This window comes from Capsicum annuum, chromosome 8 (genome assembly GCF_002878395.1).
Source record: "Capsicum annuum cultivar UCD-10X-F1 chromosome 8, UCD10Xv1.1, whole genome shotgun sequence".
In the NCBI taxonomy this organism is placed as follows: domain Eukaryota; kingdom Viridiplantae; phylum Streptophyta; class Magnoliopsida; order Solanales; family Solanaceae; genus Capsicum; species Capsicum annuum.
The window spans coordinates 54463953-54478801 of record NC_061118.1 but is presented as its reverse complement, the minus strand read 5'-3'; positions in this window follow the sequence as shown (position 1 = coordinate 54478801).

The window sequence follows — 14849 nt, the reverse complement described above, 5'->3', positions numbered from 1 at the left end:
ATAAGGAACCAAAACTCCCCTACATCTTTTTTGGCCATTTACCTTCATCTTAACCACCTTTCAATTAAGCACTTCCCTGATCAGAAAATATGCTCCTCTTACCCTGCCTATCTCCGAACTCTGCCTATTTTCTCTTTTCATGCTCTACCTGCTCCATATGGACAACTAACCTCAAAATATCCATATCCTTGATCAACAAAGTAGTCTTTCTTTCCAAGATAGAATCCCGAGATAGTCAGAAGCAAACTTTCTTATCCTCTCCCTCATGTTAGCCACCAAATCAAATGCATACCTTGACAACTAATGAAATTTTAAGGCATATTCTTTGACAAACATTCTCCCTTACTTAAGATTCACAAACTCCTTCAACTTTGCTTAACTCAACTCTTGAGGAAAGAAATAATCTAGGAAAGCACCAGAAAAAGCATTCCATGAGGATGACTCTTCCACATCACCTATATCCTAATCCCACTCCTCGTATTATTATTATGCGATATCTTTGAGCTGATAAGCTGCAAAGTTTACACCTTCTATATTTGTGGCCTGCATCACCCTAAATATCTTCTTTATTTTATTCAAAAACCTTGAGGATCCTCCTCTACCTTCACACCGATAAAAGTAGGAGGATTTAATTAATAAACTAGCCAATCTTTGTGGCCTCAGCAAACAACCCACCAAACATCTTTCGCTCAGCCTGAGTACTAACCAACTGAGCAATAGTATGAATAGACTGGTGAAATTCCGCATTTGTCACCTCACCTTGAGGAGGACTTGTAGAAATTAAAGGAACTCCATAACAATCAGGGATAGGACCCTAAGATCGAAAACGAACTCCAAACGTAGGATGTATCCCATTAACATTATCCCCGAATGGGACTGAAGAGTTTCCTTATGTTCCAGATTATTAAAAAAGGCTATTAGTAGTGGTTTTATTATACCAACTGTAACTTTTAAGGATTTTCCTTATCCAATCCATAGGGGATTCCCATGTACCCCACATAATTTCCAATTAACCAAAACCATGGCCACCAAGGCCTTTTCAATCTATTCAAAACCATTTAAACCATTCATATCATTTAGGGTTCTATTACCAATTTTAAACCATGCATAAGTTCCATTGAAAAACAAATATTATAGTGAAAACATTGTTATAGGCATTTTATCAAACAGATTGGGGGCATAGTATTTCCAAAACCAAAGTCCACTACCAAAGAACCATTCCCATATAGCCAATTATCCAAAATCACCATTAATGCATAATTAAAACATGGAAAAATCATTACCAAGCATTTATAACTAAAACCCCAAATCATATTTGGAAACCCAAAATCATACAATATTCAAATCATGAAAACATTTCATTAAACCATGCCTTTATTTGAAACTAACAATGAGGGAAGAGAACATGCCTTAAACCAAGATAATGATGGAGAGAAATCACCAAGACAAGCCCCAATTTACTCCTTAAGATAAAACCCTAGCTTCTATTGCCCAAGAACTCTATAGAGAATTTAAGAGTGTTTTTCAAGTGTTTAAGAATAGAATAATAGGGCAAATAACCTCCCAAGTGCAATATAAGTCGTGGGACCTTATTAGGATAAGTGGGGAAATATCCAGATTGCCGTCACTTGAACTGCAATAAATTCCCATCATATGGTATGACTGACCCTTACGAGTCATACCCAACCTATACAAGTGGTACCCACCTATCATACCCTAGGCTTTCCCCCTTGGACCTAATACTGTCCAAGGTACGACATACTAAACCCAAGTTATATTCAAGTGTACAAGTGGTACCCATAAACCATACCCTTTACTAAAAAGATTCCAGGAGGTTTGAACACTTACTACCATACGAGTCTGGATATGACTCTATCCTGGCTTATGACTCATGGTGAGCCACTCGTACTCAAATCCAACTTAAGTTACCAAGTCTAAGATTAAGATAAGGAAAAACCAAACCAAATGATCCGTATCCAACCATACGACTCATACAATTCAAGTCGTACCCACTTCAGTGACCAAAATCCATCCTACCAACCAACACTAGTCAGCATACGACTGGACTGTACCATTTGTACCCCAACATACGGCTCGTACCTATGAATCATATTGGGTCCAGAGACCAAAATTCTAGAAAATTTTCTAAGGGTCAAAACTTGAGGTGTTTGAATTTATAACTAATGACAGCCAACCATAAATCCGAAGCCCAAATTTAGGATAAATATAAGGCCACAATTACACCTTTTACACTTAGTCAATTTATCAAAATATTCATCACAATATGTATATATAAAATTACATTCAAATGGTTATGATAAATGTATATATGCAAGTTGTACGTATCATCATTATCATTAAATCGTCATCATCATCAGTATCATTATCAACATCTATCATATTCTTAATTTCATCATTAATAACCATTAATTCATCTCCACAACAACACTATAACTATCATTATATCAATGCAAATGTAATGCAATCAATAATCACAAGTAGTGCCCTAAAGTAATTACAAACATTGAATCAATATATAAGCACAAAGCCAAGCAAATCTCATTACTATAAAAAAATCATAACCTACCTTGATTCGCTAATTGAATCACTTCAACGCCATAATTTTTCCTTCACTTTTCTTTTTCAATCCGTTTTGGATCTATAACAATAAATTCACACACCCATTTAAATTATTTCATCCTCTTTAACTATTACAAATCTATAACTATCAATTAAACTATAAATTTGCTCTAGTTCACCATTTAGGGTTTTCTACTCTTTAATTTTCATAAATTCAATATATTTTAGCATGAAAAACCAAATTCTACTCCACCTAGTGTTTTTAATACCCTGGTATTAGTACTAATTAAAAACTACCCAATTCTTCACTTTTTCATTCAGTTCAAAAATTAGGGCTAAATCTCAATTTCTACCAAGAACAAGATTTAATGATTTCTAATAATTCTGTGAAGTAACTCAAGTTTAGAGAGTATAAAATCCTTACCTCCAAAGATCAAAACTCCATAAGTGCAAAAAAATTGCCTATTCTTATGACTCAACTTTTTTAAAAAAAAAGTGGGATGAAAATCAAGTTTTCTAGCTTTAAAACCAGAATTCTGTATATTCACTGTCTAACAGTAAAGTTACTACTGCAGTAATTTGTAAGTTTATTGAGGTTGCCGTTGCAGTGGTACTTTTACCACTATAGTGGTTCTTCTACTCTTGTAGCAGTCCTGAGATAATAACTCGAGGCCTCTTATCAGTTCCATATATTTTACAACGTACACCCTTGAAATATGACATCATAAATCAACCTTTTCATGGTAATCACTATAACAAGATTTCTATTAATTTGTTTTACATATCAAAAGTTACTATAACTTTTAAAATTCATCATCTACCACAAAATTAAATTAAAAAATTCTAAGGAAAAAACTAGCAAGAGTTTTACTCTTTATTTTAGCATAAGAACGAATTAGGTCATTACATTACTGATCAATTTACCACTAGTTCATCCCTGAATGACAACTACACCAAAATGATAAAACTAAAGCAAGAGCAATTACCTATGTCTATGAAAAAATATGGGTACCACTTGCGCATATCCGTTTCTATCTCTCAAGTTGCTTTCTCAGTTGAAAGGTTCCACAATTAAAATTTCATGGATGGAATGACTTTGGTTCTTAAATTCCTCATATCTTTATCCAATCAATTGTATCCTCTTTATAAGTAAGCTCTTTGTCAAATAATTTAGAGTTTCATCAAATAATTATCACTATCACTGTGGTAACTCTTGAGCATGGATATGTGGAACACCGGATGTACCTCAGATAAGCTAGGAGATAAATCTAGATTATGCACTACTGACCCCACTCCATTCAAGATCTATAAAGGTTTAATATACCTTAGACTCAACTTTCTATTCTTACCAAAACATATCACACTCTACATGGATGACACTTTCAATAGTATTTTCTCACCTTTCTCAAACTTTACATCTCTTACCTTATTATTTGTATACTCTTTCTATTAGCTTTGAGATGCTACCAACTTTTTTTGAATGAGTCTTAGCTTTTTATTTGAATCCTTGAGCATATTAGTTCCCTAAGACCATACTTTGAATGCATTGAAAAAACAAATTAGAGAAATATATCTCTACTATATGAGCCATCAAAATCATCCATGACAATGATTCATTGGTAGCTATAGTTATATGCAAACTCACACAAAGGTAAGTATTAATCCTATTGGCCCCCAAAGTCTATTACACAATACCAAAGCATATCTTCAAGTACTTGGATTGTTCACTCTGACTGTTTGTTGGTCTATGGACGGGAAATTTTACTTAGGTCCAATCTAGAACCCAAATTTGCCTGAAACTTCATCCAAAAGCTTGAGGAAAATTGCAAACCTTTATTTGACATAATAGAAACAGGTACCTTATAGAGCCTTACAATATCTTTCACATAAATCTTGGCTAACTTATCAACATTATAATTTACTCTTATGATAATGAAATGAGCCAAATTGGTCAATTAATCCACTATAAACCGTAAAGAGTCACACTTTCTCAAGGTCTTAGAAAGACCCACAACAAAATCTATAGTTATCCTTTCTTATTTCTATTCCAGAATAGGCATTCATTGAAAGGCACCATTAGGGTTTTGAAGTTCTTACTTGACCTATTGATAATTCTAACACTTGGTCACAAAATCCATAATGCCATGCTTCATCCTTATCCACTAATAACGTTGTCTCAATTCTCTATACATCTTAGTTGCACCTAGATGTATAGAGTATTTGGAATTGTGAGCACATACAAGAATAGAAGAAATTAAATTGCCTGCGTGAGGCACAAACAAGCACCCCTAAATTATCAACTCTCCTTCTTCATCAAGAGTGGCTTTCTTAAACTAGCTTTGCAATATATTTTCTCTAAGGTTGCTCAATTTCTTGTCTTTAAACTATCTACTCTTGATTTTGTTAAAAGAATAGACTTATCCTTCATATAGGCTAACACTCTTCCCTCGCTAGTCACCTATAATCTCAAAATTGTTAGCAAAGTCTGTAGATCTCTAGCTAATGGATGTCTAAACACCTCCAACCATGATAAGATTTCCAAGCTTATCAACTTCTATCTCAATTCATTTGCCACCCCTATTGTCCTTGCTCAGATGATATAAGATTGACTTATTATAGTCTTTGATAAATTCCATCTATCTTATTTATCTTAAGTTAAGGTCTTTTTGGGATAACACATACTACAAACTATAATGGTCTGTGAACACTTCACCTGAAACACCTTGGGTTTTGGCCCTGGGAAATTTTCTAAGTTTTGAACTAATTGTCCTTGTAACAACTCATTATATGAGTCGTATGGTATGGGAATGAGTCTAGGGACCCTAACATATGTTGGTCAGTTTGTTGCTGACCAAGTTCTATCCCCATACGAGTTGTATAGTCTTGTAACGAGAGGTTTAGGTTCCAATCATATATTGTCTAGTGTCTATCCCTTGATGTTCTACTTAGGGTATGACTATATAGTTATGGTATGATGACGAGTTTGGGAAATAGAGTCGTACGTTGGACAAAATATGGTGTACAACTTTCTGACCTACTGACAACTTGAGGGTACCACTTGTATGTTGTGGTGATCAGTTCAAGGGTCCACGTATACCCACCTGTGCGTTTTTTATAGTTTTAAGTTGGGGGTATTTTGGATATTTTCTCTCTTAACTCTTTTTGACCTTATGACATAAAACACTTTTTGGGGCTTCATTGACCTATTATTCTAAATCAAACACTCTTAAAATATCTTAAAATTGCTCTCAAACTCTTTGTTCAAAAAAAGGCTAGGGGTTCTATAAGGCAATCAATTAGGGGCTCTCAAGAGTAAATCTCTCAGTTTTCCTTGGTGTCTAAAATATGTTACTCCTCCATCATTGTTAGTTCAACTAAAAGTATGTTTTAATGTATGGTTTTCATGGTATTAATGTAGATTTATTTTGGTTTTAAAATAGATGTTGGGGATTTTGGTTATTTATGATTGGATATTTTTTCCTCATATTTTTCTTATATTTTTTCATGTTATAATTATGGTCTGAACATCTGGTTCATGGGAATGGTCAATTGATACTTAGTTTTTCTTTTGAAAATTATATGCCCTTAACATGTTTGTTAAAATGCCATTGAGAATGACTTTGTCACATAGTTTGACTAATTTTGACATCTTTGCATTGCATAAATGGTAAAGTCACCTAAATTGTTATAGTTGCTTTTAAATGGCTTGTAAATACCTTAATAGTTATGGTTTTGGTTTAATTGGAAATCTTGTGGGGTACATGAGAATCTCCTAAGTGTTAGCTAGTGACATTGGTTATAAGATATAGTCGGTATGACAATACCACTTCATAATACCTTGATAATGAACTCCTTAGACTGGTGGTTCGGTTATGTGTTAAACTTTTTAAATGGGTAATAATGGTGGATTATGATAGCTAACCATGTGTGAGTCTAATAGACGGACATTGAAAACTCATGTTTGCCGATATGATGGTTGGTCTTGGTGAACATATGCTTGTGGGGTACATGAGAATCCCCCAAGTTTATGCTTATATATATGTATCATAGAAGTCGAAGGGTATATGGGAATCTCCGGCCCCTATGATATCTTCGGTTCATGCGACTACACGCACTGGGGCCTATTCAGGGGGTAACACTAGACCCATATAAATCATGGGTAGATTATGAAGGAAAATCTACATAGCCCAGGTAGAGATTTAAATACATGCTAAACCCAGTTCCCTTTCCCGGCATGATCTATATATGTATGTTGTTTCACATAGTTATTTACCTTGGTTTTAAATTACTGGCATAATTTTATCTTATCCCTGGATACATGCTAGCGTTCACTCTACTAACCGTATTTAGGCATAGTATCCCCACGTAATACAGGAATAGGCCATACTACTGTTTCTCCTACTCAGTAACTTGGATTTGGAGACAACTTTGAGTCAGACTAAAGTGATGAGCTTCAATACTTTGGAAAGCTCTATTTTGCTATGGACTTATTTAATTTTTGTTATTTCTTTAGTTTGTTTTTGGGTATATGTAGGGAAATATCCCAACCGAATGTTATTGATTTTTTATGGAGGCTTTGTCAGATAACTATAGGCTTGGGCGGTGTCGGTATTGGTGTCAGCCTTTGTATTAGTATTGGCATTGGGGTTGATACCAGTTGGACATTTTTTTGGATATTTGGTTTGTTATGGTTATGAACTTAATTAAATTTCCTTCCATTAATGTTGTTTTATCTTGTTATATATTTGGAATTCACTCAATATAGGGTGTAGGGTGGTTACGGTTGGGTATTGGGGGAGGTCTCCGATTCCAATAGGATTTGAAATTCCTAACACAACTAGGCCCTAGTTCGAGTTGTGTTAGATTAGTATCATAGCCCTAAGTTCATGGTTAATTGGGTGCCCGACAAAGCCATGTCGAGTAGAGTTTTTTTAAGGGTATATAGTGCGCCACACTCATAAGGGAGGGGCTATAAGGAATTAAGGAATATTTCTCTTCCTTATGTTCTATTTTCAAGATATAGATTTTAAGGTCCTCAAATCTTCTCTAATTTCTGTTTGTTTGATTTTCATATCATGCCTCCTCTATGTCCCGAAGATCACAGAAACTCCTTTGTCCTACCTAAGGATTATTGATGGGACCTATCCTACTTATGGGGTTCAGACCCAGTCTAGAAGTCCAGTTCCTGATTGTCTTCCTATAGTTTAACCAATTCCCTCAAATCTTTCTCGAGATCCTCAGGCTTATGTGATGAATGTTGAATTTCGTTAGTCTATTCATAAGTTGGCATAGTTGGTATCTTCTCAAGCTGAGTGTGGTATGTTTGTTACTCCATCTTTTAAGGACACAAGGGTTGGCCAGTTCATGAGGTTGAATCCTTCAAACTTTACTGGTGTTAAGGTTGAGGAGGATCCTTAAGCTTTTTTGGATGAGAAAGAAAAGATCTTCCATGTTATGAATGCTAAAAATGTGGAAGGCGTAGAGTTGTCGCCTATCAACTAAAAGATGTGGCGTACTATTGGTACGAGGAATGGGACCAGTCAATGGGTAACGATGTTGAGTTATCTCTATGGGAGGATTTTTCTAAAGATTTGCTACTTTTCTCAAGAGTTGAGGGAAGCGAAAGCGGAAGAGTTTGTTAATCTGAAGCAAGGAAAGATGTCAGTCAAGAAGTATGCCTTGAAGTTTCACTAGTTATCTTAGTATGCTTCAGAGTTGGTTTATAGCATGAGGGATTGAATTAGGAAGTTCGCTTCTGGATTGTCTCAAGACTTGATATTGGAGAGTAAGGTTTTCTTATTGAACAAAGACATGGACATTTCCAAGTTGGTTGTGTACATACAGCAGGTTGAGAAAGAAATAAAGAAGCGGGTGGAGATTGGAGAGAGTTAGAGCAAGAAGTTTAGATTCTTTAAGCAAGGTGGTGGCTAACAATAAAATGGCAGGGATGGTAGGAAGTGGCCCAAGAATAAGTGGTACAAATATAGGTCCTACTCGATGGCTAATGCTCCCTACCCAAAGTTGTTGGGTGATCGACATTTTCAAAGTTGCAACAATTATAGGGCATAGGGTGCCCAATATTAGGCTAGTTGGGCCTAGTCAGCTCTATCATACCTTTTCTGTAGATTTTATGGTTGTTTACATCAAGGTTTCTATGATGAAAGAAGGGATAGGTGGTTTAACTATGATCATATAGAGCATATTCTTAGAAACTATCATGTTGGTAAGGTTGCCTCTGGGGAAAACAAGGTTCATGTTGCCTCTTCTTCAGCTCCGGCACCAAAGGGTGCACTATTTAGTTTTGGCACTGGTTGATATCAACTATATGCTCTCACTACTCACAAGGAGTCTGAGGCATCACCTGACGTCCTGACTCGTATTATCCTAAGGCTACCCCCTAGTCGCGACAACGTTGCTTACGATCACAAGTGAACACAAGCTAACCCATAATCTAGTACCTACTGTGAGCATAGAATATTATAGTACTAAAACCACATATGTGGAAGATAAACTGATAAGATACTGTAATCATAATTAATGAAATATAATCCAATAAATCTGAAACAACCGAATAGACTAAAACTAAATAAATGTCTATCTGTCTGAAATAACTGATAAAAATTAAAAACTGACTGACTGTCTAACTATCTAAAAGCCTCTAGAAATCATGAGAAATTGATGGGACAGTCCCCCAACTAACTTTGACTAATTGGACATGAATAGACATGGAAATAATGATAAAATATGTCATGTCCTCGATAGAAAAGGACTCACCACTATTGCTGTTAGATAATGCTAGAATGCCTAAGTACAATCGAAAAACTGAGTGTCCGAACCTATGTTATAAGACAACATAGCACAAAAGAAGAGTATACAATCAATACTTTAAATGTACTGGTACGTGAGATAAGGACTAACTTAAATGCATAATACAACTGACCATGGATACATTAAGATGTAAACTGAGAATGCAAGACCAAGCATAAACATATACTGAAATAATTTGAAATTTGAATAACTAAAATCTATATAACTGAATATTTAAAATCTGTATACTTGGTCATGCAAACCTAAATTGATCTATACTAAAAACTACACAGAGACTGTAGGAGATAACTACAACCGACATGTCCCAATCTGAGCTATTGGGGTCCAACTTGTAACCCCAATTGGAAGGGTGTTGGTACCTTGCCAAGGGTACCAACATATTACTGACAATGTGGATCCACAAGGTTGATGTCTCAAAAGATGAGGGTGTCATGCCTCTATTGGCGGAGGGCCCCTCATAGTCAATGATGGCATCGTAGATCTAGAATTTAGGGACTTTTACTAATGACTCATGCCTCTACTGATAGGGAAGTCATCAGTCCTACGTTCACTCGGTGCTAAGTGTTACTCCCAACTGAATGACACTGGTGTTATTAGTTTGTTAACATGACATGCTACTATACTTGTAAATGTTCATCATGAATATGATGTTCTAAATATGATAACAAAACCATGGTCTAACTGACTTGTTATTTGAAAACATAAATCTTATAAAAGGACACATCGGTATCGGGTGTTCATAACCCGTCATAACTAAATGATTACAAAAATACGATAACAATATTTAAATAATGATAGGAGGTCATAATTCAGAGACCCAAAAGATAGTAAATTTCAGTAACTACTGAAATACATGCATCAGAACATGGAAAGACACATATTTACATGGTTAATTTCATAAATTGATGACTCATCATGAAATCAAGGGTCTAAGGCATGGGATATTGAAACTCGAAACATAAAATAACTTAAATAACATGGGAACACATAGTGGCATGGATAGAATTTAATTTACCAAGAAGTTCATGGATTAACTTTAAAAATTTCATGGATAATTTCATAAAATAGGATAAAATTCAAGCTTTTAAACTAAGAGATGGTTTTTAGGCTCAATGGGTGAAAGGAACCTATTGATGAATACCCCACATACCTTGAATTTCTTGACATGGTGAAGTAAACTTGACTCTTGAGACTTGGAAAATTGTCCCGAGGAATAAACCCTAATCTTGTTCTTGAGACTGGGAGGAGAGAAAATTTATTATTTAATTGATTAAAAGGAGAGAAAATGATATTTCTTCTTAGTATAGGGTCGTGGGTTGGGAGTTATAAGGTAAAATACTAAAAAAACCTTTAACTCCGATGAATTTACTCCCTAACATTTACAAGTCTATCGTACGACTTATATGGAAGAGTACGACTAGTCTTTATGACTCATTATATTGGCAGCATCTAGGAGGGTACACACTAATCAACATACGAGTCATAACTTATGACTTGTACCATCCTCATGCTACTAGTGTCCTCCTCTTATAACTTGGATATAATCTTAGGGAAAAACACTGTTGAACTTATGACTTGGCTTCATATGACTCGTATGCTTCTTAACGACTTTAATAGGTTGAGTTGTACCCTAAATATAACATTACTCATCTTGCACTATCTTGGGTATAAGTTCAATGTATGACTTGTACATGGTGCATACGACTCAAGGGACTAGTTGTATGATGGACAGAAACTTCCAGAGATGGGGTATTACAGGTATATTAAAACTTTTTTCCTATGATATGTATTTTTTACTGGATCTGTGGTCCACTCTTTCTTATGTGACCTTATTTGTGGCTGTGCATTTTGGATTTGATCATGAGTGCATTTCGACCCTTTTTTTTATTTCTACCCCGTTGGATGACTCTGTGGTGGCTAGATGAGTCTGTAGGGGTTGTGTGGTATCTGTGGGTGGTCAAGATACTCTGGTAGATATGTTTGAATTATATATGGTTGATTTCTATGTCATATTATGGATGGATTAGTTATACTCGTGCTATGCATCTTTAGACTATCAAACCCGTAAGGTTGTCTTTAAATTTTCTAATGTGCCTATTATTGAATGGTAGGGTGGTTACCTAGATCCTAAGGGTGGGGGGTTCATATAATGTCTTAGATCTCAGATATTAATCTTCAAGGGTGTCTCTATCATCTGGTTTGGGTTAAAAATTCTAATGTGGAAGGTCCTTCTTTGCTTTCTATTCTGGTGGTAAATGAATTTTCTGAGGTCTTCCTTGATGACCTTCTTGGTATCCCTCTCGATAGGGAGATTGAGTTTGGGATTGATCTAAGTATGCTAAGTACTTGAAGGATGTGGTGACTAATAAGACAAAGTTATAGGATATTGAGATGGTAGCATTAACTAAGGATTACAGTTTGCTAGTGATGAGAAAAATGCCCAAGAAGTTGAAGGACCCATAGAGTTTCACACTCCCCATAAAAATTGGTGATAATGATGTGGTCCATGCTTTGAATGATTTAGGGGAAAGTATAGACTTGACTCCCCTATCAGTGTTCAATAGTCTTAGTTTGGAGAAGCTGAGGCCATACTTGGTAGTGCATGAAATGGCAGACAGAACCAAAGTTCATCCTGAAGGAATCATAAAAGATGTCCTCATTAAGGTTAGTAAGTTTATTATTTCTGTTCATTTTTTTGTTCTTGATTATGATGCAGATTAAATAGTATTGATCTTACTGGGACATCCATTCTTGGAAATAGGAGGAGCACAGATTAATGTTAGAGAGAGAACTCTAAAAATTATATGGGATGATGAAGACGTAGTCTTTAAAGTTTACAACCCACTCAATTCATCTTCACACTATAAGGATTTGTCTATGATTATGGCTATGGAAGTGGATGAGTGTGGGGTGGTGGAGTGCAAGCCAATAGTGAGCTCTTCGAACTATCTCATAGAGTTTCCCAAACAACCCCTTAAGCTTAAAGTTAAACAACTTGCGAAGGAGCTTGAAAAGATTTTTGTTGAGAGATATGTAGACCTTGAGAGCACCCACTCAAGATGTTAGAAAAGAGTGAGAAAATAGCCTCTAGTTGTTAGTGCCAGTCTAGTAAGTGCACACTTTACCCACCCCTTGGTTTTTCTTTTTGGTTCTTTTCCAAAGGGGCGCCCTTTGAACCCAATGTCCTCTTTTTTAATCTTTAAGAGTAAACTTTAAATTTTTGTATTAGGAATAAGTGAGATATTCTTGCTAGTGTGACCTATGACTACATGATAGAAGTGGTTTTAAATATGAAAGCATGATTATGTTTGAGACACCTAGGCTCATTTTTATGACTCTTATACGATGTTGGCTTAATTGTGAAATTATGTTATTGCTTGGTTTAGAGTTGATAATGATCCTACTTAATTTTAGCATGTGTCATATGTGATGTGAGGTTTTTGTATTTCCTATTGCATGTGGATGTCTAGAACATGCCTGGTGTGTGTGCAAAGCAAAATAACGAGTATGAGGTTTAGGAAATGATATAGGAATTTCTTTGATAGTCATGTTTCATATCCTCTTTTATCTACCCTTGTGCATAATTGATGTGCTATAAGATTATAGCATATTTACGCTTAAAACTATGAAAATATGCATGTTTCTTAGGTTGTTTTGTTAGATATGATATGATTTGGGTATGTTTTGCAGGAAATTAGGTTTTGGATACTAAATTCAAGAAAAAGTTGAAAAATGAAGTTTTTGGCTACTTACTTGGTCATTTTTAGGCGCATGTGGCACTTACCGAGTGTATGTGACCAAAGCATATACTAAATCTTAAAGTCCAGAGGCTTAGATACAGGAATTTGAAGACCCTGTCAATTACTAAGGCCATTTATGGTCTGTATGTAGAACATACGGTTGATATGTGGCTAAGGTAAGAGACAGAATCCAAGATCCAAAGAGTGCAAAAGCTGATGAAAAATTTCTGGCACTTATCTGGGTCCACTTACGGACTGTATGTAGTACATACATGTAGCCTAAGTAAGTGGCCACCAACTCATTTTTTCCTTTTTCATTCAGGCTTTGATTCCTAGAGTTTCCATGCAGCCTAAATACACTCCTATGATGTTTTTAAGTCTTATTATCTACGGTTTGTTACGTTTTCCTATTTTATTTAGGATTTGATTTCTAAGGTTTCTTTTAATCTATAAATGCCATTTAGTCTTTGTTTAATTTATTCATTTGAATATTGAGAGGGTGTTCTAGCATAAGACCTTTGGAGCTAAGTTGCAAACATCCTTTGATTCCAAGATTGACTTATGATCATGGGATCTTATTGTTCTTTGTTTGCTCTTCCATTTAAGACTTTGGGATTTCTTCTCTTATTATTGTGAGATTGATTCTATAATTTTGTCTGTGGATTCCATGATTGATCTCATAACTATGAGCGGCTAATTCCCTTATCTAGGGTTGTGGTAACCCTGGCGGATTACTAAAGTAGAGAAAGTGCCAAGTCGTTCTAAATAAATATTCTTGCATGTATTGGGTTTTATTTTCTTCGATTGCACACGTTAAGATCTCGGTTAGATATTACTACTTACTCCATAAGAGGAGTAGTGACTAGGAAAAGAAGATCACAACAGTGATTTGGGGTTAACTATTGAGATAAGCTTACATGTACTATCTTCTTAAGATGGTTAACTTTCATGTAATAACTTGAGACTCAAATGGTAATAGTTATACTGGGATCTAGGATAAGGGTTAGTAAGGCAACACCCTAAGACTTAAAAGGTAAAGGGTGAAATCCATCAATGAGTCCACAAGATAGTTGATGGTACATAACTTACCAGATTATGCATGCAAGGTATCAGAATAGTTCAATAGTGCACGATAAATCTGCGGAGTGAGAAGCCAGGGGGAACACAAGCCTAGTGTTCGTCTTAGATTGCTTACAACCAAGAGCAACCACTTTTTTCCCCTTTTCTATTTCAGTAAATCCCCCTTTTTACTTTCCCGCACTGCCTGGTGATTTCAATAAGTTTGAGAAGGATTTCTTACGTATTCCCTATGGGATAAACCCTAACCTAGTTAGGCTACTATATTTAATAGTAACGAATTTATCCTTATAAGGAGGGGTACTTTTAGGCGTTATCAATAAGCATAGTTAACCTAATTGAGCCTTAGCCTATTTCTTTGGTAGCCTTATATGTAGCATATTGCCCTTCTTTGATTGACCATAATTTGATCTGAAGGTTCTAAGTGATTTAGTTGAGAAATTAAAAAAGGTTAAGAAGTGTAAAATTTAAGAAGAAAAAAGGTGAAAGTAAATCCCAAAAAGGGTATCTAGTGGTGTGAAAAAGTTATTGTGTTATGGTTGGGAGTGATGTAATGAAAAAGAGAAAAATTGATCAAAAATTAAATCATGTGATGATTGAAAATAATTCCTCCTAACTATATGA